The sequence below is a fragment of the Mastigoproctus giganteus genome, chromosome 4 (assembly GCF_048544385.1).
Source record: "Mastigoproctus giganteus isolate SK-2022 chromosome 4, ASM4854438v1, whole genome shotgun sequence".
NCBI classification, from domain to species: Eukaryota; Metazoa; Arthropoda; class Arachnida; order Uropygi; family Thelyphonidae; genus Mastigoproctus; species Mastigoproctus giganteus.
The window spans coordinates 159,920,492-159,945,245 of NC_143578.1; the positions used below are offsets into that span (position 1 = coordinate 159,920,492).

At 36.4% G+C, this 24,754-nt stretch overlaps 1 protein-coding gene across 3 annotated transcripts in view; it reads right to left on the bottom strand.

Moving 5' to 3' along the window:
* The window catches only part of LOC150087144 (death domain-associated protein 6-like), a 226,337-nt gene that overhangs the window by 18,438 nt on the left and 183,145 nt on the right, over positions 1 to 24,754 (bottom strand). Inside the window, exon 7 of one of the 3 annotated variants that reach the window (XR_016546873.1) lies at positions 19,409 to 19,571. The exons of the other annotated variants lie outside the window; for them this stretch is intronic. The gene's annotated coding sequence lies outside the window, so the exon portion shown is untranslated. The remainder of the gene's footprint in view (positions 1 to 19,408; positions 19,572 to 24,754) is intronic. 3 annotated transcript variants of the gene reach the window in all.

Genomic DNA, 24,754 nt, shown 5'->3' on the forward strand with positions numbered 1-24,754 from the left:
CATATCAAGTTATGTATTAATTAATTATGTTACGTTTGTGATCTAAGTCGTTATATGTATTAAATAAAAGTTTAATTTAATATAATTAAATAAATAATTAAAAATAAAAGTACAATTTAATTGACAACAAAGTTTAACAAGTTTAATAGATTTTACTGATTAATTGACAATATTATACTATACTAACGCTATCTAGTTCGGGATATAACGTATCGTTTAACAAAAAGGCGGCAAGTTACGAACGGTAAATCTATGGACACTTAAGCATTAATTAACTTCCAAATCTCGCTGTCTCAATTCAGAATAAACTAACGATCCTGACTAGGTCTATAAGCTACTTATAGAAAATAATTTGATGTAAAAAAATGGTCAATAAAGCGGCTAAATATGGCTAAAAAACTTCTCGTTCAGCGGAGCTGCAACTTGTAACACACGGATTTGATACCCTTACTGATACTTTTATGCAATTACAAGGCCGAGTAAAGAATAAATACACCAGATTAATCAGAAAATCACAAGATAATGCTATACTACTAAATTTAAATCAAAAGTTTTAGAAAAACAATAATTTCAAATCAATAAATAAGAAAAATCCACTTAGCGGATTTGAACACGTCTGGCTTCATTGCAAGTAATTACAGCTCAGAAAGTCTGGATCTTGTATCATTTTTTTTTTTTTTTCAAAACATCTACACAAGCCTGGAGACTTCTCATCCTTTGAGCTTCATTCAAAATTTTTGGCACTATCTTGGCACACACTTTTCTTATACCTAAATTTTCAGTTAAAATTTGTTGAAACTGTTTCTTTGTCCATGTTTTGTCTGTCATTTTACAGCAAACGACAAAAAAAGAAGATAATGAGATGTGTGTGCAGTATGTTCCTTTAGTGGGCCTAATGAAGAGTATTGTGAAAGCAATGAGAAGAGGATTTCATTACTTAAGTGAGATATTTCCAAAGATCGATGCTACAAAAGCAAGAGAATGTTTGTAGGGTTTCAAATCAGAGCTTCTGTAGGACGTGAAAGCTTTGGTAAATGCTTCAACTGTGTTGTGTCACTGAAACTTGATTTATTGCATTCGTGTTTATACTTCATTCCTGAAAATCTTGATACAATGAGTGAGGGAAATTATTCTATTAAGACATTAAAAGTCAATGGGAAGTTGCTATCAAGGTTTCTGGAATGAATGTATGTTGGCAAACTATTGGTGAATGTTGTACTGCAATATTCTGGACAAAGTGTACCAAAGGAAATCATCCACACAACATTTTTAAATTGTACATATTTTTTAAAATATGTGTACTGCATTATTTTAACTATTTGTATAAAGTAGGGTTTTAAGCAGTTTGAAGTATTAAATTGTAAAGTGATATAAATGTAATTATAACCGGTCTCGTGTTTTGTAATGAAATCATATTTCAGTTACCTTGTATAGCTACCTATTATCAGCAGTCATATTTTAAAAAATACGTATGATAGGAAAAAATTGAGAACACATTTTAAATCAGTGTGAAAAACAGTGTAGATAACTGGTTTAGAAAAGTGTGTTTATACCTTTCAGGGGAAAAAAAAAAAAAAAAGTTTCACTTTGCCAACCGGTGTAATTAATGCAATTAGTTCGACTCTTTCTGGTAGCTCCCAATGCAGCTAACACATATTGCTGCCGGCTGCACTATTGAAACTACTGATGAACTTTTTTCCTTTACGTGTCCTTTGCAAAAAAATTTCTAATGCAAAGTGACCAGAATAGTTAAAGTCACAAGTTAAATCAAATCTAAGGCACTGTAACTTCAATTATGTAAGAAGGAAGAGAAAGTGGCATTTCTGTTTATAATTTAAGACAACTACAAATACAGTTACTACTATGACACTTATTTTACGTAGTGACATGCAGATTCAAATATGCAACGCACAAAGGCTTCATACCTATACATTAACCACTTGGCAAAGACTGAATGGTTGTACTATCACTCATTAAATATTAATGCGTAGACTTTTTAAAATTTATTCTTTAAAACAACCATGAATTTTACTAAATTATTACCAGATAAGATGTCTGAATCAATAAAACTAGGTTGTCAAAATGAAAAATAGTGTGATAGAACGTGTTTATTTGTTCAACGAGTTGCCATGATATTGCACTACTTCGAATAAGTAACGCTTCACCCAAGGAGGTGAAGTACCAACTCGTGAAGGTATTCACAATATGAGATATAACTTAAAACGATGCCGTTTTACTAATATTCTGATTTATTCAGCTATAGCTATGTATTTCTGATGTGTTTGCACTGCATTTATACATAGTCTAGACTCCTCCATAGCTTGAGGCTTATGCCCTAAATGCTTTAGAGTCTAAATACATGATACACCATCAGGCATCTCTCATATTGTGGAGTTATACTTCATAACTGTTTTGCCATCATTGCATCACTTGGGTAACTACCCACCTATGGAAGAAGGCCAAATAGCCCTGAAATGGTACCGTCTGGGTGGTGGTAGTATCCATCTGAGAATAAGTAACATTAGTCTCCTCCTTAGGTGAAGCGCTACTTATTTAAAGTAGTGCAATATCATGGCAACTCGTTGTGAAGGTATTCTCAATATGAGATATAACTTAAAATGATGCCGTTTTACTAATATTCTGATTTATTCAGATATAGCCATGTATTTCTGATGCGTTTGTGCTATATTATTACGTAGTCTAGACTCCTCCATAGCTTGAGGCTTATGCCCTAAACGCTTTAGAGTCTAGCTACAGAAGATACTAAATATTTAATACTAAATTCATATAAAACTTCAAAATAAAATGTTTTAAAATTTTTTTAAACAAGAAACTTGAACTTGCTTCTGTGAATATAGCATTTTTATACTAGGTTTTATTCTTGAAATGACATGTAACTCCTGATCCAGACTTCTTAATGATGATCTCTTTGAATTTTTGATAGTCATCATCGACAAGAAACTTTATTCGCACAAATAGGTGGTAGCAAATGGAAGAAGAGTGTCAATTACCTTTTCTCCGATTGAAGGAAACTCCTTTCTCGCAATTAACCAAAATTTGGATAACTCAATTCTTTAAATTGCACTTAAAGAGTGCGATTGATCATTTCTTAAATTTCTCTTCTTTTTCTTTCACTGATAAATGTAATGCTGGAATTTCTAGGGGATAATGCGAATGGATTTCGAATCCAATAAATTTTTTTTTTTACATCAAGTACAGTATTTCAAAATAGTGATGAAGTTTTTCCTCAAGCAAATACAAACACTGCTCTACTAATCCCAATAATTCTTATTTAGAATTTAAATTATAACACTAATTAAACATCATTAGTTATCCGTTTTTAACCTAATTTTGCCGAAGTTGAATTTTTTATTTGAATCCATAAATTTTGTCTGTACACGTTAGTATGTTTTCATGTGATCCTTGAAATTTTCAATTTAGCTCATTCAAATGCTAAAAAATATCACTTAAGTAAGCTAGTTTCTGGAGCCAATAACTATCCTTCAAAGTAAGAATTGCAAAGTAAGAATTACTCAAAAAAAAAAAAAAAAAAAAATTTAAAAACTTTTCATAAACTCTTCCTTTGGACAGCCAACGTACTGCAGCGTGAAATAGCAGATAGCGATATTCCGATCCCATTTCTTCATACAAAGCTGAAAACAAATGTGACTTTAACGGCTTGGATTTTATTAAATTCACCATCTTCATAACATCATGTAATGTGGAATGCAGATTCACTGGCAAATCTTTAGATACGAGAGCTTTTTTGTGAATTTCTTGGTTTTCAGAATGAACTCTATATAAAACCTTTACTTCTTCTGGTCATTGCAGCTGCACAAATCAGAATACAAGCATAAACAATCTTTCCATGACATCTTATTTTTCTCAGAGTATTCATTTACCACTTTGAATCTTTCATCCCCAATAGTGTGATTTGGCAGTTCTGTACAGAACAAATAATGTTCTTTCAAGCATTTCTCTGCAATGATTCTAACTAGTGTTATTAATTGAGCACAGTTACTAACGATTGTAGATTCATCAATTTGCAATGAAAATTTTTTAGATTCGATAATTCTCTGAATTAATTTTGTTTCTATGTCATCTGATATGTCTTCAATGTGTCTACTAATAGTGTTATTTGAGAGTGGAAATTTTCAATTTCTTTTGCTTCTTTTGCCCCAAGCATAGTGTTAACAATTTCGATGCAGACTGGTAAAATAAGCGATTCTGCAATTGTATGAGGCATTTTGGATTGGGCTACCAATTGGATGACCTCATAACTAGCCCCTTGAGCTCGATTTGATACTGTTGTAATCGAATTTATAAAAGAACTTTGCTTTCTATTTTGCATTTGAAGATGCTTAAAAAATTCAAATCTTTTTCTGCACATGATGGATGTTTCGTGGTAAGGTGTCAGCATAGTTTACTTGGTACCACTGCTTCATTTGATAACTCTTCTAGGAAATAAAACATATGGGTCGAGGAAGAGAAGAATTATCGGAGAATACAAATCTATATTTGATATATTCCTCATTGTATTGCCTAAATACTGGCTTTATCTTTTTTTTTTTTTTTTTTTTTTTTGGACTACTTTGCCATGAATCTGATGACTTTCTAGCTCTCTTCAGAAAGTTTCCATTATGGGTGGAAAATAAATATCAACAAAAATTAAATTTCATTAAATATAAAGTTCTTAATGAAGCAATTTAAAAACTATATTTTGAATAATTATTTGACTATAGATATAAACATTGATTTTTATTTCTAAAAGTAAGCAATAACTTATTATATGTATATCTTTTCAGTAGAAAAATATGATAGCTGGTCCAAAATAATTAAAAAAAAAAAAAAGCAATAGCCAAAACAAATCATGACTAAAGTAAGTAAAATCTCATTTTTTTCCCCGTTTAAATGGTGATATCGAACTTGATTTTCATATAAAAAAATGGATTTTTATCAAAGATAAGAAAAAAAAACAAAGAAAACATGATTTTTATATTTCCAACAAAGGTCAAATTGAAGTGCTTATAAACTAAAATCAGTGATTGGTGGAAATCACATTCAGCTATACCTGGTTAGCGATGCAACAATTCATTCCAATTAGGCTCATATCTTTTCATATAATAAAATTACAAACCAATAAAATTTAACTGTTTTACAAATTGGATTTGATTTTTTATAACTATGAAAATTTTATAAAATTAAATCTCAGGCAGCATACCAGTTGGGAAGATCTACCTTAACGCACTAATCTGATTGAAATATTAAATGAAAGAATAAGCTCTACAATATGTAGAAGCTTATGTTTATTTTTTCATTGTGAATTGGTTGCTGGCAGCCAATATAACCAGCTGCTGGACAGAAATGTTTGCATAGTACAGCTGTTTGAAGACATGCTAAATGAAGAAATCCCAATGGTAAATAAATGTGGTCCTTTTTGGTAATTTGTACATTCACTGGTCTACAGCATAAAATTTAATATTTATAAATGCCTAAAGGAATATCCTGTGCTATTGGTGTAATGCTGCAATTCATATTAAAAAGTCAAATACCTCACAGAAATTTTCAAACGGCCATCTGAAGAAACAAAGAAAAGCCCTGATAGCAAATCAAACAGTTTGTTTTGGTGATTTAAATAATTCACATGTAAGAGTCATAAAATTAAATTCATATATCATAATAGAGAATACAATTAATGACTGAGTAACAGATCATAAAAATCATAGGTTCAAGTGTGATTGTTGAACAAGGCGATTTATATCAATAAGTGTTTAACAGGAAAAGAAAACAAGTTTCCTACTTGATTTACACCAATAAATCTTAACAGCAAGGTAGTTTGCTACTAGAGTTTGCCATAATTTTCATGGGACTCTTTCTTCACTCATGCCATTTTGAGATACACTCATAACATGCTAAGGTCTGACTATCAGAAGAATGTTCAGTTTAACACAGTACATAACAGAAATACAAGGTAACCCTCTTATAACACTGTTGTTTGGTTAATACAAAATCTTGTGTAATGTGAAACAGTGTTACATGGGACTAAGAACCAGTATGAAAGGGGGGGAGGAGTTACATTCTAAAAGCTAACAAAAATATACCTTTTCTTTTTTTTTTAAACTATCGGAAACTTAACTTTTATAGTAGTAATAACTTAATATTGTAACTTTATTTTTATAATAGTAGTAACTTAAATAGTAATAACTGAACAAACGTCTTACCTTATAAACTGTGATACTTATATGTCAGATAATGAATGTTCATTTAATTTTCTTCCTCTTCATCACTGCTAAGCACAATCTCTTCTGCAGCATCTAGATTTCGTATACCTTCTGCTCTCTTTAAAAGTCACGAACTGCACCTTTCGAAGTCACAATTATTTTTCATGGTCTCAAACAAGAGCACAAGTTCAATAGCACAGAACCTAGGGATCTCCCAACAAAATACAGTGTATCCCCGCTTTAAATGATACATGAAAATTGGAATATTTTCCAGTTAGCAAAATAAAAATAGATTTACGCTTACATACATAGCTTAATTAATTTGTACTGTAATATGTACATACTAAATAATTGATATTTCTGTTCAGTGATTTTTTTTTTTATTTTTGTTGTAAAATTCAAAACAGTAAAAATGATAACAAAGAGCACTGCGTGCACAAGTTGCAACAAATATGATACACAAGTGAAATACGGAGTAATGAGTTTCAGAAGATTTATTTATGTGTTTATATGATTGAATATTTCATGGAAGGGGAAACATATTTCACCATAACAACATTAAAACCAACACAATTCCAGCTATCAGTACCATAGCAAATGCAAGGAGATCGAGTTTACTACCCATTTATAATTGATTACACTAACAGAAAAGACCAATAAAGCGAAAGTGCAAATTGTTTTTATTGTTTTATGTGAGTGACCTCCAGAAATGTGCTTTAAAAAAATATCATGAAGGTGATAATGACTAGCGAGTCAACAGCAGGGATTTCCCAGCAAAAAAGCTCGAAAATACAGTGTTATGCTCTATTTTCTGCAATTCCCAAACCGTGTTAGAGCAAAACCATGTCATATAAGTACAGTGTTGTGCAAGGATTTCCGCAATTTATTAATCGTGTTAGAGCAAAACCATGTCGTATAAGTACAGTGTTGTGTGAGGATTCCCGCAATTTATTAATCATGTTAGAGCAAAACCGAGTTGTAGGAGTACCATGTTATAGAGGGGTTGCCTATGGAGTAAATCTAATCCATCTTAACAGAAAGATTAGAATATAACAGCAAGAGAGACAATTTTTTGATAAATGTGAAAAAGTGGAAGAGAAACTGCTAAAGCTAAAAGTGAACAAGGCATCCAGAGCTGAAGGGATCTATCCAATTATATTAAGAAAAAACAGAAAAAGATGTAATCAGGCCATTGGCCGCAATTACGAGCACAATCTTAAGATTCAGAGGAGGTCCCTATAGCCTGCAGGTGTGCAAATGTCTCTTATTCATAACGGTTGGAGAGATTTCAAAGGGTGGTTACAGACCTGTTAGCTTGACTCCTGTTCCAGGGAAAATAATGGGGTGGCTGGTTAAGGTTGTAGACAGGAATGCAATCACAGCATGGATGTGTTAAGGGGTGACCTTGTCTGACCAATGTGATTGAACATCATGATGCAATAACAAAGGAAGTGGATTCAAAAAATAATTTTGACATTACACACACACACTTCGAATTCTGAAAAACTTTTTGATACTGTACCACATAAAATACTGCAGTATAAATTGGGGCAATGCGGAATTAGGGACAAGTTACTGCTATGGATAATTGATAGTTCGGTGGGAAAAAGCAAAGAATGGTTATCAACGGACACTGCTCTTCTTAGACCAATGTTATACGTAGAGTCCTCTGGGGGTTCAATACTAGGTCCACTGTTGTTTTCAATATTCACTAATGATAGTGATGAAGACATGTTTTTTTTTTTTTTTTTTTGGTAGTTGGTGCGTTGGCTTCTGTGGCCATAATGCACCTCCCAAGGTTGTTGCAGTACTTTGATCCAAGCCCAAGGCGGGAATCAAACCCGCGACCTTTGGGTTGCTAGGCAGGCACTTTACCCACCCGGCTAGCCCGGTCGACATGAAGACATATCAGGCAAAAAGTCTAAGTATGCAGATGATACAAAAGTTGACAGGGTGGTTAATAACAATTATCAGGGAATGTTACTGAAACAAAATCTAGAAAAACTAAGCAGATCAGTAGAGAGGTGACAATTAAAATTTAACACTGATAAATGTAAGGTATTGCATATGGGTAGCAGTAACCCAGAATAATAGCAGTTATGTGTTACCACACTGAAGGTAGTGTAGAATGAAAAACACATAGGAATAAATGTGCAGTCAGACATGAAATAATGTCTGACTGCTCTTCGTGGACTAATGTTATTAGTGGAGTCCCTTAGGGTTCAGTGTTGGGTCCATTGTTGTTTTCTGTATTCATTAATGATATTGATGATGGTATTTCAGGCTTAATGTCCAAGTTTGCAGACGATACGAAGGTCGGCAGGGTAGTTAATGACACTAATGACAGTACACTGCTGCAACAGGATCTAGAAAAGTTGAGTAGATTGGCTGAGAGGTGGCAACTGAATTTTAACATTGACAAATGTAAAGTACTGCATATGGAAAGCAGTAACCCCAGCGTAACTAATCAACCATAGCCGAGTGGTCAGGAGCGGGAGTGCAGTAGCGCACGCTCTTTGAGTAGACCGGGGTTCAAGCCCCTGACTGCTGAATACGGTCGATCTGCCAACCCGCACTGGACCAGCGTGGCAGATTATGGTCTATTTCCCTCAGCATTAAATTGTTGAGGAGGCTTCCATCCTGGAGTGGGTTGATAATGGCTGCACTTTACCTTTTTAACTAATCAACTGTGTGGTACTACACTGACAGTGGTAGAGTGAAAAGGACCTGGGGGTAATTGTGCAGGCAGATATGAAGTTTTCTGAGCAGTGCAGACGGTCTGCAAGAGTAGCTCATAGTGTCAATGATATACAAGAATTTTTCTGGCAGGGATAAGGAGGTGATTATCTCCTTGTATAAGGTCAGGCCACATTTTAAGAAGGATGTAGAGTTGTTGGAACGAGCACGGAGAAGGGCAACAAGATTAGTGAATGGAACAAAGGGTTGTTCTTATGAAGAAAGGCTTAAGTTTTGCAAATTACAGTGTTTGGAGAATAGGCACCTGCGAGGTGATCTGACTGAGGTGTATAAAGCCTTGAATGATTTGAGCATGCTCAATGCCGATGGGATTCTTCCTCTTGCTCAGAATAATTTTTGCCTGAGAGGCGTAAATTCAAATTGAGGAGACAGTTGTATGATAGATGTGCAGAAGTTTGGCTTTAGCCAACGGGTGGTTGATTGTGGGAACAAACTTCCATCTCTCATTGTAGAAGTTGATAGCTTAAACAGATTCAAGGCAGAACTAGACAAACATTTGGAGCAAGTGGATGGGTGAAATGAGAAGGGTGTTGTGTGTGTTTTTTCCCGCTGATGCTATATAAGCTTGCTTTCTTGCATTATGTGCCCCCATGCTAATGCTAATCTAAGCAGTGCAGACCATGTGCCAGACGAGCTCATGGGATTTTGTCAGTGATATATGGAAATTTTTCCAGAAGGGATGCAGTGATTAATCTACTGTATAAGATTAGGCCATATCTTGAGTACTGCATAGAAGTCTGGAAGTCACATTTTAAGAAGGGTGTGGATCTACTGGAATGGGTGCAGAGAGGAGAGCATGATAATAGTGAATGAAACAAAAGTAAGAATACCAAGTCTCTCTCTTGGTACTCTTATCAAGAAAGACTTCAGTTCTGCAAATTTCAGTATCTGAAAAACAAGCACTTTCGAAGAGATCTGATTGAGGTGTTTAAGACTTTTTTTTTTTTTTTTTTTGTTAGTTGTTGGCGCATCGGCTTCTGTGGCCATAATGCACCTCCCAAGGTTTTTGCACTATGCTGATCCAAGCCTGAGGCAGGATTCAAACCCGTGACCCGGCAGGCACTTTACTCACCCACCTAGCCTGGTCGGTGTTTAAGACTTAAAATGAACTGAGTTCCTTCCAATGGCATCCTTCAGCTTGCTCAGACAAATTTAAATCGAGGAAGAATTGGTTGCATGGCAGAAATTTTCCTCAAGCCAGCAGGTACTGATTGTTGAAAAAAATTCTTTCTGATATTGTGGAAGTAGGAAGTTTGAATTTTAAGGAAGAACTAGACAAATTCAAAAAGACTTCACAACTTTCTTTCTGTAATTGTTTGTTACAACTAACACTAAAATCTACATCATCATGATGTGGACAGCAATATCAAATATACACGTTTTTAGTCATTTTTTTTGATGGCACTGTTAATTAACATTCTTATCTGGTTATGCTGAGGGACTGGTTTCAGCAGGTTAGACACCTGTTTCCTATACAATATTTGAGAATTCCAAAAATGTTTTTTTTTGTTATTATTGTGAATTATTTGCATGACACATAGCAACATGGAGACAGAATAAATAATGACAAGTTTAATTGGAAAATAAACATATATCAAATTAAATACATACAAAAGCTTTCGGTTAGTTTGTTAACCTTCACCAGTCAAACTGACAGTTAAGAGTGTGGAACATGAGGGGATGTATTGCCACCATGTATATGAACTGTGTGTGTGTGATGGTTAATTGTTGGATGTTGAAGCCTGTGGTGTATGTGAATGTTACCAATGTTTGTCATTCATTAAAATCATTGCTTCAATGATAGGGAGGACACGACATCCACTGCTCCTGTTGACTGAGGTATTAGAGCATGTGATATTCAACGACTCCAACCAGGCACGTTGCCGGTAATAGGACCTATTTACAATCACGACATCACAGTGTGGGTCAATATCGTGGTGGGTTGACCAGAAGTGTTTGGCAATGGCTGAGTGTTATATGTCCACTAAGCGTATGGCTTAGCGGACATAGAACATTTGGATCAGCTGCCTTCATCGAGACTTACAAAATGCTTCAACCAGTAAAGCAGCCCTGCTAGTCGAGCTTAGAAGTTTAGTTCCTGATCCTGTTTACACCGATATAATCCATATCTTGTGCTCTCAAGCTGTCAGAGAATCTGAACACTGCTGCACACGACAAAAATGCAAGTTCGCTGGTTTAGTTGGCAAGTCCTGTGAATCTCGTCATTCGGCATAGTAGCGCTTCCACAAATTGCACACAATTTGTATTGAACTTAAGCAACAAACAGTTACCTACAGAACAAGTAGATCTGTTGACTCTGGGTATGAAATTTGCTGTTCTCCCAAGAAACCCACCAATCACTGATATTGCTTAAGGCATAGAAGCGTGTTTAACACACTTCCCCGAAGAAGTGGCACACACAATTCACCTAAAAACCGCAGCAATTTTGCATCATGCTCGCCCTGCTTCTTCCATTCTCAACAGCAAACAAATTTCTGCACTTAAAGCATTGAAACAAGACTCATCCATTGTCATCCTACCGGCAGATAAAGGACATCAAACAGTCGTATTGAATCGTACAGAATATTAAACGAAAACCCTGCTGCTCCTGCAGGAAACTTCTGTTTACCAACCCTTCCGCCCATCGAAGCCTTGGAACGATGGGAGTCAAAAGTAAACATCCTCGGTCAATAGTTGGTTTAAACAGAAGAAAATAAGAATCCACACGTAGTCACCTCCATGCTTCTGGCTTCCAGATTCCACAATTCTACGGACTACCGAAGGTTCACAAAGAAGATATACCGTTAAGACCCATTGTCTCCTGTTGTGGCTCACCGAGTTATGAATTAGCGAAGTTTGTCTCAGGGCTCCTTTGATGCCATGATTTGATTTCATTTGTCACTTTTGTCACTTTATTGTCACTTTTCACCTCCATCCCAGTGGAACTTGCCATCACATGTGCAAAGGAACTCTTGGATAATGACCAAATCCTTGGCAGCAGGACCGAACTAACACCAGGCGATATCTCCACTGCCCTCAGATTGTGCTTAACAGGTGGCACAATTATGTTCGACAACTCCATTTACCAACAGGTGCACGGCACAGTCATGGGTTCCCCAGTTAGTTCAGTCACGGCAAATATCCCAATGGAAGAATTAGAGGGTCGTGCATTTACGAATGTACCAGATCCCATTACCTGTTGCTACGTGGATGATGTGTTTGTGGTTATCCCCCAGAAATTCGGGTGACCGACTCTTAGTGAACACCTCAATTCTGTCACCGTTCATAAAATTCACCATCAAGCTTGTCGGATGTGTGGGCATGCGCTTGAAGACAGTGGTCTATTGTAAATCAATGTGTGCTGGCCAATTTACCAACTTAAGGTCAGCACACGCGTGCAGCCATCTTCTTGCCACTACACAAACCTTGTTAACATGTGCCTGGACCCATTAGTTCTGTAGATGAGAGGCTCAACGAGATCGCTAAAGTCAAGACGGATCTTGCGAGGTGTGGCTATCCCACCAGTACTCTTGACAGGTGTGACCTACAGACAAATGACCAAGTAGCGACCAACAGGAACATCCAAGGTAATGACTCAACTGCGAGTGCCTTTATCCCATACTACCCAAACCTATCACAACAGGTTTCTAGGGTCCTAAAATCATATGGGATAAAATGCGTACAACTCCCAGGCAGAAAGTTACGATCCTCCTCATCTCTAAAGTGAAAACACTGGTTCCTACCGCATCTCTTGCCGTGACTGCACTAGCTGCTACGTTGGGGAAACTGGGAGATGGCTCAGAAAACGTCTTTGGTTTAAAGATCTAAAGCAGCCGGATTGTGAAAAGAGTCTGAAGCTATGACTGCCAGCACAGAATTTGTGTGGTGTAAATTAGTTGTATGCAAAGGTATAATAAGAGTGGGAGTATTCTACAGACCAGAAGATCATGAAGAGCATGACAAAAATCTCTATATGTAGATGAAATAGGCAAGCAAGCGTGAATGTCTTATTATGGGTGACTTCAATCTGTCCAACACTAATTGGAATAAGTGGGAGGGAAACTCAACTTGGTGTAAATTTTTTTAAAAATAAACTAGATTATTATTTGTACTAGCATGTTAAGAGAAAATACGAAGGGTGAGAATATTCCTGATCTCCTCATTATTCAAGAATTAGATGACCTCACAAGACTTAAAATACAGGAACCACCACCACCACCACCACCAGGAATGGAATAATTGACAAAACCACATGGTCTGTCCTGACAGCCTGTTGGCACTGCTCACAGAACTTTATATCTGACTAAATAAATATCCGCAGAGCTTTTTTATTCTTCATACCCGAGTGTGGTACCAAATATTGGTAGGTTAATCTGGGATTACTGCTACTCATGTGAAGTACCTTGTAATTTTAAACTTCATTTGCCACTTAGCCAATCTGCCAGATTTGTCTAGTTATTGCTGGAGTAGCATACCCTGATTACTGCCATTAACCACCCTGTCACCCTTCTTATCAATGCAAACTTAGACAATAGGCCTGATATACTTTCATTAATATTATTAATAAATTTCAAACACAACGGTGGACCCGGCACTGAACCTTGGATGGTGGTGGTAGTGGTGGTGTAGAGGTTTAGCAGCAGAAGGGCAGCTGAGGCCAAAATGTGCCTATTCAAATATTTGGTATGGTGCCGGAATTTGCCTTATTTGATATTAGATATATTCATAAAGTCTAATTTGTTTAAGATAAGCAAAATGCTCATCCAGATTGGCATTTTCCCAATAGGTGGGTTAGTGATAAAGGTCATTGCATTTTTGTCAGAGAGAGAGAGAGAGAGAGAGAGAGAGAGAGAGAGAGAGAGAGAGAGAGAGAGAGAGAGAGAGGAAGGTAGTATTTCTGATATGGGAATAATACGAACAGCCTAACAGAATATTTCAAACTGTAAGTTGTGATGAACAATGTGTGCATATAAGAGGGTCTTTGCCCATGAGCAGGAACAGATGGGTCAAGTGTGTGCCCTATGCACAATCTTGCCAGTATTACTTTTTCATGCCTGTTTTTCCTCAAGCTGGAGCTCCATATTTGTGGTTCAATGTTTAATTTCAAATAATTTATTGTTCGCATGTGTTTCCCAAATATTTAATCACTGGTCCCTACAGATACGTCGGCTATGTTTTAGGATATCTATATAGGGTACTTGGTAAGATGGAGGTGCGCTGCTGTTTGGGTGCTTAGCTGCCTGGTTAATTGTGATGCCAGCATGCCCTGGAATCCAACAGAAACTTACAGCATGATTCCTATTCCTCAAATGATTTAGATGAGACTGGATTTATTTTACTATGTGATGTGGGGGTTGAGAAACTGTTACTTACTGCGAATAGCGCACTCATGGAGTCTGTATATATTAAACTATTAGTGTTGAGGCAGATATTGATATTGTCTATAGCTAGATGGATTGCATAGAGTTCTGCAGTATAACTGCTAGATTCAGCCAGGAGAGATACAGATACTGTGAATGAGGGAAAGACTGCCGCAGCACCTACAGCGGCATTTGATTTTGAGCCATCATTATATATCAAGCAGCTCTGTGCATTGCTAGCAGCATGCATTTCGTGCAGTTGTTTCATGTAACAGTTTTCCAGGGACATCCCCCCCTCTCCCATTGTTGGAAATAGGTGTCACAGTAAGCTGGGTTTGCAGACCAAGGCGGATCAGGTATTTCAGTTTCTTTCAACATGTTTTCAAAATGAAAATTCCAGCAGTGCATCAACTCTTGTAGTCTAATACCAGTTGGTCTATTTTCAGTGAGTTTGTTATAGAAAGTTATCCTCTCAGGATTGAAAAGTAGCAGTTGATTCGGATGATATGCAAGGCTTTTAAGTCTGGCTGCATAGGTAAGAATAACATTTTCTTTCTGAGGTGGAGTGGTGGTTCGTTTGTCTCTAAATAGAGACTTTGGACAGGGAATGCTTGAAAAGCCCCAAGAGTAGTGAGAAGAGCACTGTGCTGTAATGTATTCAGTCTTGTAAGTATAGTTTTCCTAGCAAGTCAGACTATTGCACCATAATATAGACGTGACATGATGAGCAAAGGATACAAATGCAGGAGATATGACTCCACTAACATTTGTTCAAGAAGAGCAGCACGCATTAATAACTCCCTTCTACCATTCAACAATCTCTTTATTCGCCTTTAATGCCACTCTGGTCTCATTTATCTATCTGCCTGCAGTAGCATTCCCTGCTTACTATCATTAACCAACTTGCCAATCTTCATATATTTGCAAATTTATATATTAGGCCTGATATATACCTTGATCAATATCATTAATAAATTTAGAAAACAATGGTGGGTCAATTACTGTACCGTAAGGAACTCCATTAATAACATTCATCGAAGAAGAGCAATGACCGTTGATAACAACTCTCTTATCTTCTCCCACTAAGATCCTTTTACGCATAGCAGTAATTTGCCTTTAACACTATGCTTTTCCAGTTTGCATAGCAATCTTTTATAAACAACACTATCAAAGACTTAATGAAACTGAAGTATGACTTCAAAATTATTTTTTGCATCCTGCTTCATTGTCCCCATGTTACTGTATCTAATCAGATCAGACCTACCTTAAGAAATTCATGCTGTGACTGCAGTAAAATGTAAATGTATTCCTGTCTAAATGGCTGGCTCTGTTACTTCTGTAACCAGTGACTCCATTATTTTCCCTGGAACAGAAGTCAAGCTAACAGGTCTGTAATTACTTATGTCATCCTTTGATCCTCCTTAGTGAAGTGGGTTTAGCATTCACACATCTCATATCTCCAGTCCATAGGGACTTCCCCCAAATTCAAGCATGCTCTGACAATTATAGCTAAAGTTTTGCAGTCCACTTTTGCTGCCTCCCTTAATATAACATGATAGATTCCATCCACCTCACTTTGCCATTTGTACATTTAGCCTCAACAATTTCTCTTCTACTTTCCTTGTTAAACCAATAAATTTCTGGCATACATATTCCTTTTGTCTGCAACCTGAGCAGGTTTACTCAACACTTAAACCATTCATATCTGGTGGACCAATGTTATTCAACTCCTTCCCTCTAAAGTTTACATAAGTAAAGAATTATTTAGCATTAGTAGAGGCATATGATCCAAGAAACCAAGCTTATACAGCATCAGCAAAAAAAAAAAAAAAAAAAAAAAAAACATTCTCATTTCACCCATCCATTCGCTCTAAATGTTTGTCTAGTTCTGCCTTGAATTTATTTAAGCTAGCTGTCAACTTCTATAATGACAGATGGAAATTTATTCCAGCAATCAAGCACCCACTGGCTAAAAGCAAATTTCCACACATCTATTCTACAACTGTCTCTCCTCAATCTGAATTTATGTCCCCTCAGGCAATTAACCTGGGCTAGAGGAAGGGTGAACAGAAAGTGGACATGGAAGAGTCCAAATGGATTAACAACTAATGAAATGGACTTCATACTCACTAACAGAAGTGATATTGTGAATGATGTTACCATCCTGAATAAGGTAAATGTTGGAAGTGATCACAGAATGGTAAGATGTACACGATATGGATGTAGGAAAGGAAAGGAAAAAACTAACTCGAGTAAATAATACAAAGGTCTTTGAGATAACAGAAGAGGAGAAAAAGCAGTATGTACTGGAACTTAAGAACAAGTTTGAGCTTCTGCAGACTGCTCAGGACCAAGATATCGACGAGAAATATTACAACTTTCTGAAAGTGAAGAAGCCCAAAAAACCTATAGGGAAAAAGAAATCCAAAGAAGAAAAAATTAGTCAAGAAACACTTGTCATGATGAACCAAAGGCAAAAAATGAGGAGCAAGATAAACACTGACAAGGACTTTCTAATGGCTTTATGCAAAGCCATTAGAAAGAGACTCAGAGAGGACACAAGAAAATGTAACACAAGAAAAGTAGAACAAGCATTGAAGGAAAACAAAGGACTTAAATCAGCAGCCATGAACAGTACTACAGAAAGACAAATGATACTGAAACTGAAGAATAGCAATGGTGTACTTATAAATAGCAGAGAAGGCATAATTCAAATAGCAGAAGGCTACTATAGAGAATTATACAAGGAGCGAGGGAATGATGCCAGCAGTGGGGAAGATGGATTGCAAAATAGCAACACATACAACATACCCGATATTCTTCCTGATGAGGTAGAACATGCATTGAAGAAAATGAAGAATCAGAAAGCCCCGGGGGAAGATGAAGTTACTGTAGAGCTGTTTAAATTGGGAGGAAGAGACATAACACAAAAACTGGCAAAGCTCTTCACAAAGTGCATTAGAAAAGGTGTGATGCCTAAGCAGTGGAATAATGCAATCATAGTTTTGCTGCATAAGAAGGGACATAAATCAGAAATTGGAAATTATAGACCAATTAGTTTGTTATCCCACATCTACAAGTTGTTCACAAGGGTCATTACTAACAGATTAGAAAGAATACTTGATGAGAATCAACCGAAAGAGCAAGCTGGCTTTAGGACAGGATTCTCAACTATGGATCACCTTCACGTAATATCACACTAATGGAGAAAGCAAATGAATATAAAACACCATTATGCTTGGCATTTGTGGATTATGAAAAGGCATTTGACTTCATACAGCATACGGTAATGTTTCGGGCACTGGAAAGACAAGGCATAGATACCCCATATATTATGATTTTGAAGAAAATATACGAGAGTGCTACCTATTTTATTAGACTAGACAAAGAGAGTAGGAAATTTAAAATCGAGAAAGGAGTTCGACAAGGAGACACAATATCTCCGAAGCTGTTTACTGCTGCCCTTGAGGAAGCTTTCAGAAGATTAGACTGGTCGCAGAAAGGAGTCAATGTGAATGGACAGTATCTGAACCATTTACGATTTGCAGATGACATTGTGGTCATAAGCCACGATCCCAAAGAATTAGAGGAAAATCTTAATCGGTTATGCACAGTTAGTAAGGATTTTGGACTAAATATGAATATGGCTAAAACAAAAGTAATGATGAACAAGTATGCCACAGAAAGGGAAATGATTGAAGGAACAGTAATTGAAAAGGTGGAGTCATATACTTATCTGGGACAAGTTATTACCTGTAATAATGATAAATGGCTGGAAGTCAAGAGAAGAATAAATTTTGGATAGATAGCATTCAAGAAATATAGTCACATACTGAAGAGCAATATCCCAGTTTGTCTGAAACGTAAAATAATGAACCAATGTATACTCCCCACTATGACTTATGGAAGCGAAACTTGGGCACTCACCAAAAGAATGGAAGAGAAGCTGAGAACTACACAGCAAAGAAAGGAACAAATTATATTGGGAATCAGACTGTTAGATAAGAAGAGAAACACATGGATTCGGCAGCAAACTCAAGTAAAGAACATTCTTATCAAAACTAAAGAGCTAAAATGGTCTTGGGCAGGACACCTAGCTCAAAGACATGATGATAGATGGACTAAGAAAATAACAGAATGGTACCCAAGAGGAGCTAGAAGAAAACCTGGAAGACAAAGGCGGAGATGGATATGTGAAATTCATGAGTTTGTGGGTAGTAAATGGATGGCCAGTGCTCAAAACGGAAGGAACTGGAAAGTTGCTGGAGAGGCCTTCATCCTGCAGTGGATTGAAAATGGCTGATGATGAGATGAAGAATCTCGTCAGCATTGATGCTTACTCTAACCATTCAAAGCCTTATACATCTCAATCAGCTCACCTTACAGGTGCCTAGTCTCCAGACACTAATTTGCAGACCTTAAGCCTTTCTTCATAAGAGCCCTTTGTTCCATTCACTAATCTTCTTGCCCTTCTCTGTACTCGTTCCAGCAGCTCTACATCCTTCCAAAAATGAGGTTTCCAGACCTGTACATAGTACCTAAGTGTGGCCTGACCATTGCATTATACAAGGAGATAATCACTTCCTTATCCTTGCTAGAAAAGCAGGGATAAGGAGGAATAGCAGCTATTTGCTGCTGTTCATTGCATTCTCTGCCAGAGACCTCTTGAAATCTCCTCAGCTTGCCTAACCTCTATTGTGTCTTGACGAGACTAGTTTATATCTGCTGCACACTTCTGTTTCACCTAATAACAGTAGCCAACAATTAATTTTTTTTTGATAACATGAATGAAATCAATTGATTTTGACTAAATCGCATGTGCTGAAAATGAAAATGACAGCAAAAAGTTTGTAACATGTCACGTTTTCATGTTATGGCTTTGTGCTCCTTTTTCACAAAAATTGTGAATTTTTTACTTATCTCAATATACTTGACTACTTTTCATGTAAATTAATTGCATTCCAAATGGATAAAAAATAACATAATTAAACTTTATAAACACCTATTTTGATTTAAGTAAGCAATTAACCCTCAAAAGTGGAGGCAAAAATAGTAAATCGTACTACTTACAGTTACTTTTTCCTCTTATGAGCAGAATGGTCCTGCCTTATCAGAAACCAGCAATAGTAGCCCATCATTGCTGGATCCCATTATCCTTGATACCTCTGTTCCATAGTGTGGATATCTTGATGGAATCGTTCCCCATGCTTGTCACTGACAGATCCTAAGTTGTCTGGAAAGAAGTGCATCTTCAGCGACATTCGGCATCCTTTTGATAGTTATACAATTTTTTTTCAACTCTTTATAGTTCTCTACTTTTTTTATTCCCTAAAAACCCACTAACAACAGCTCTGAAGGATTTCCACACAACTAATTCAGTGGCATTAAGTTTAGTTTCAACGATTTCATCCTTTAAAAGTTGTCTAATTTGTGGGCCTATGAATATACCCTTCTATAACTTTGCATCACTAATTTTGGGACTCTGGCTTTTTAAGTACTCAAAACCTTCATTATTTTTATCCAGAGGTTTTACAAAATTTTTTATGAGACCCAACAATGCACCAAGGTGGGAGAAGTACCATTTCAGGTTTCACTAAAGGCATGCATTTAATGTTGAGTTTCCCAGGAACGTATTCTTCTCTGATGGGCCATTCTTTCACAATATAATGATGTTCTACTGCTGAATTATCCCAAAAACACAGGAAACAACAATACTCAGTGAAACCACCCTGTAGTCCAAGCAATAAAGAGTTTGCCTTTAAATCACCACAGATTTTCCAACAATATTTCTTGTAGTTTAAAGCATTTAATAGCAATGACATGCTATCATAGGTTTCTTTCAAAGCCACTGGGACAGACAGTTTAATGTTATGAAGCAAAACTGAAGCAAAATGAAGCTTCATAATGCTTCAAAACTGAAGCATTATGAAGCAAAACTGCTTTTAAAAACTGAATTTAGAAGAACTGATGAATAATCTCCATTCTTCATGATTGTATTCAAACCTCAGTTCGTCCATCAATCCATTTACATCTTTGCAGACACAAAGAGAACTTTCCATTTGATAATAATCTGGAAACTTTTCATTTCGGTTTCTAAACAGAGAAATCCTTGCGGTTTTTTTCAGCAAATTCCACTGTTGCAAACTAGATCCTAATAGTTCAGCCTGTTGCTTTGAAAGATTTAAATCCCTAACCAAATCATTAAGTTCATTTTGCTCCATTAAGTGTGGCAGTTTTGTCATTTTTCAGGATTGTAACTAGGATGGTCAGATGATGAGGGGACAGGTATGGGCTCTAGTGACTCTTGCTCTTCTTCCAGAATAGTGATTTCTTCACAACTAGGTGGAGGAATGGGAATAAGGAGTTCTGGTGTGTATGTGTGTGTGGCACTGGTCTTATTTTGGATGGAAGGTTGGGGTATTTTATTTTAACTCTATTTTTCCTTGAAAACCCCTTAGTATTTGTGAGGCAGAAATAACAATCTTCAAGGCAACTTGTTGGTTCTCACCAGATCGTTGGAACAGCAAAAGGCATTTTAGAATTGTTCCTCTTCATCCATTCAGTCAGATTTACATAGCATGTTATACAGCACATATGCAGTGCCCACCTTTTATCCTGATCACCCATGTTGTTGTTGTTGAGTTTTTAGGAGCATTAGCAACTAAGGCCATATTGCTCCGGGGATATGCGGTGGTTATTCCCTGACCTTTCCGCATTCTCTGTATTTGGTGGTCACGGGCTCGAACCCCGGTCTAATCAAGAAGCGTGTGCTACGCACTGCTGCTTCTGCCCACTTGGCTACGGAGGCGCCAGATCACCCATGTGACAACCAAATTAAAAATAGTAAGCTTGTTTCACCTTGTCTGTGATTGATCGAAATTGCGACTTCACTGTAAACTATCCACAAATATAGCAAAAACTGTTTGGCGAAATTTATGCACGTACACTGTTTTCACTCCATTTTATGAGTTTTCACAAGGCCAAAACAGAACTTTAAAACACCATAACCTACCACTAGATCTTATAAATTGAAACTAACCACAAAAATATACATTTAAGAGCTAAAGACAGCTTGTAAACAAGTCGTCTTTCACAGAGGAGCCTGGCTGCCTAAAATATAGTAGGGTCCAAACATGCTACCGCATAATAAGAACTATAGCAATATAAATCAGAGCAGTCACTCCTCAGGGCCATAAAACTAAAGAGGTATTAGCCATTAAACAACACAGATATCTCTTTTGTTACAATAAATTCGACTTGGAAAGGTACAGAGTGCGATGTTGGACAACTTCATTGATTTTGAAGCTATTTTACATTTTTTAAAAACTGTTTTTGCATTTTTCTAAAAAAATACAACATGATAGAAACTTTCTACTGTCATATTTGTAATGAGCACATACAAATTAACAAAAAATGCTTACTTTCACCAATGTTAGCAAAACTTTGTTGACCAGTGTAATTTATAAGCATCCACATATTCTTCTTCTCAGCCATGATCTCATCAGTACATCTGACATTCATTTAAGCTTGAGCCTTCAACAGTACCTCTTAATTGGTATAAAAGAATAGTAGATTCTATGATTACATTCCTGAATGCTTCCCATTTAAAATTTGTTTTGGTAACTTCATCAGTTGGTACTATGGCATAGAATTTAATAACTGTCTGAGATCACTGAATTCACTTTATAAAAGCAAAAGCTCTTTAGTATTTCAATCTTCTTATGGGGAAGGCAGAAATAGGTAGAGATAGAAATTTCTATCTTCCTATGAGAAAGATAGAAATAGGTAGGCGGTGAAACAAAGATAGGATACTCTCTTTCTCTCTCCAACACTGTTCAATATATATGTACTGCTAATAATAAGAAATGTTGATAGGTATGGAAGGAGAAACAGCAAAAGGAGGGTATAGTCCTGGTATTAACCACACCCTGTTCTCAATATAACCCTTTGATCCCAAGATTTCATTTATACCAACTCTGATTTCATATTACAGTAGTTACATAGTTAAGTAAATCCCATATCAATATGATCTATTGGATCTCTTATCTGAAGAATCGATGAAGGATTGCTGCTCATAATCAGATCAAATATATTGATTTCTCTGTAGTTTCTAAGTGAAAATAGTAATAAAACCCTTTTTAACAAGAGCTCTATCTAATCTTTTCAGAAAACTATATGAAAATGCATTTTCTATTAGTTTCCATTAAATCATATGCTTATATATTAATCTCATTTACAAAAATTAAGTTTAAAACAAAATTAAAGTTGGCATGTAAGTTTCAGCTAATGCAATGTTGTACAGTTGTATATAACCTGGTTTGTACACAACCTGATTTCCATCCAAAGAACATTCTATTTGGTGTATAATTTTGACAAACTCAAATGACTTCCTTGAATAAGACTGTTCTTGTACTTTTACCTCTATTTTTAATTTTATATCTACGGATAAAGATATATTTATTTCAGAATATGAAATTGTTGTTGCTGTTCTTATTGGAGGTTTTACAGCAGAACAGCAGCTAAAGGCCATTATGATCCAAACAATGGTAATAAATAACATGTGTCATTAAAAGTATGTGCATTATGTAGGATTTAGCATACATTCTATCATAGCATTGTAGCTTTTTTAGGCAAGTGAAATCTGCATTATGCCAGATCTAAAATTTGTTTCAAATTATGAGAAATTTGAGCAGCATGCCTTGATGAATGTGGTTTGCTGTACTCCACTATAGAGGATAGTCAACTATGATATGCTAGATAGTGACTTGAGCATTACAATTCAGACAGGAAAGTGGATCAAAAGAATGCTGTTTGTTGTTGTTGTTGTGGTGGTATTTTCTGGCGCAAGAGCTACTTAGGCCATATTGCACCTCCCAAATTAATTGAGTCACTTATGATAACTACATGGGGAGCAGTTAGAAATGGTCATACATTTGAATTTGTTTTAAATAGAGAAAGAATTCAGAGAGATGTGCTTCTTTACCTATGATACTATTGAGAGACAGAGGTTGTTGTAGATCTGAAATGATACTGAAAGATGTTCGACGCACTGTGCAAATGTGCGCACATTGCGGAGGACCATTTCCTGTAAGCAGGTAGAGATGTGTGAGGTGATTATGATCTATTCAGGTTGTGGCTAAGATTATTTCTTCTTTTCTATTTTTTCGAAGGATAGAAGTCCATAATTGTGGTTCAGGTTTCGGTTCAAATAACTTATTTGTTTGCATTTTCCACATAAGTGTGCACTGTTCCATACATGTTCACTATATATTGTGTCTGTAATCAGAATATGAGACTAGATCATTTGTTGAGGTTATACTGGAGGGATGCTTTTCAGCATCATCTGCACATTCATTTCTCAGAATACCACTGTGACCTGGGATTCAAGAGGAGACAACAGTTTGCTGATGCTCACGAAGACGTATCAGCTCATGTTTTATGAGCTTTAATAAAGCATTGCAAGGTGTGGAACTGCTTTTCAAAGCTAAAAGAGCACTCTGTGAATCAGTATGTATTATGCTTTTATTTATTGAGGGAAGAGTGAGATCTTTTTCAGAGCAAGCTTGATGGCATGGAGCTCTGCAGTATAACTGCTGTATTCAGCCGGAAGTCACACTGAGACAGTGGTATTCAGGAAGACAGCAACTGCAAATACACCTACTTTGAACCATCAGTGTAGATTTTAGTAAAGTGGAGATACTTTTGTGTGCGAGAAAAATGTAGTTGTTGGATATTAATATTTGCTATAGAATCTTTACCCCATTGCTCAAAGTATTTATCACAATAAAGTGTAAAGGTAGTCCAATGGGGACCCTGATCTTTTGATTATCTGAGAATATTATCAAGTTTATAATGTTCCAGCTTTCTGATAGATTCTGCAGTTTGTTACCAGTGGGCCGAACTGTTCTGGGTTTATTTGTATACTGAGTTTTCCACAGAGGATCATGCAGTAGTGGCCAAACAGGATGAGCAGGCTTTTAATCTTAGCTGAGTAGTTAAGATGCAAAGTGGAGATTAAGATGCTAAGTGAAGGTTCATGAGCCTCAACATAAAGACTTTGAACTTCTGATGTTCTGTATGCACTTAGAGCTATCCTAAGAGAAGAATGTGGATGTGAATCTGGAAGAGAAGAATCAGTATGATTCCTTTCGCCTCAAAAGTGGCACTTGTGCATATGTCTGTTCTGATATTCCCTGTCAGAGACTTGCCAATTTGGAATCTCCTCTCTTTGATCATCTCTGGCTTAAAATCTCTCTACCTCATTGCGTCAAATTCATCTGTTGTCTCTACCATTCTCCCAATCCCACTAATCACTTGGAGCTCTTTGACTTCCTCTCTTTGCAACATGACTTTCTCCAGTCCAACTTTCCTAACAGTGAGGTAATTTTTCTTGGTGATTTTAATGTTCGCAACTCC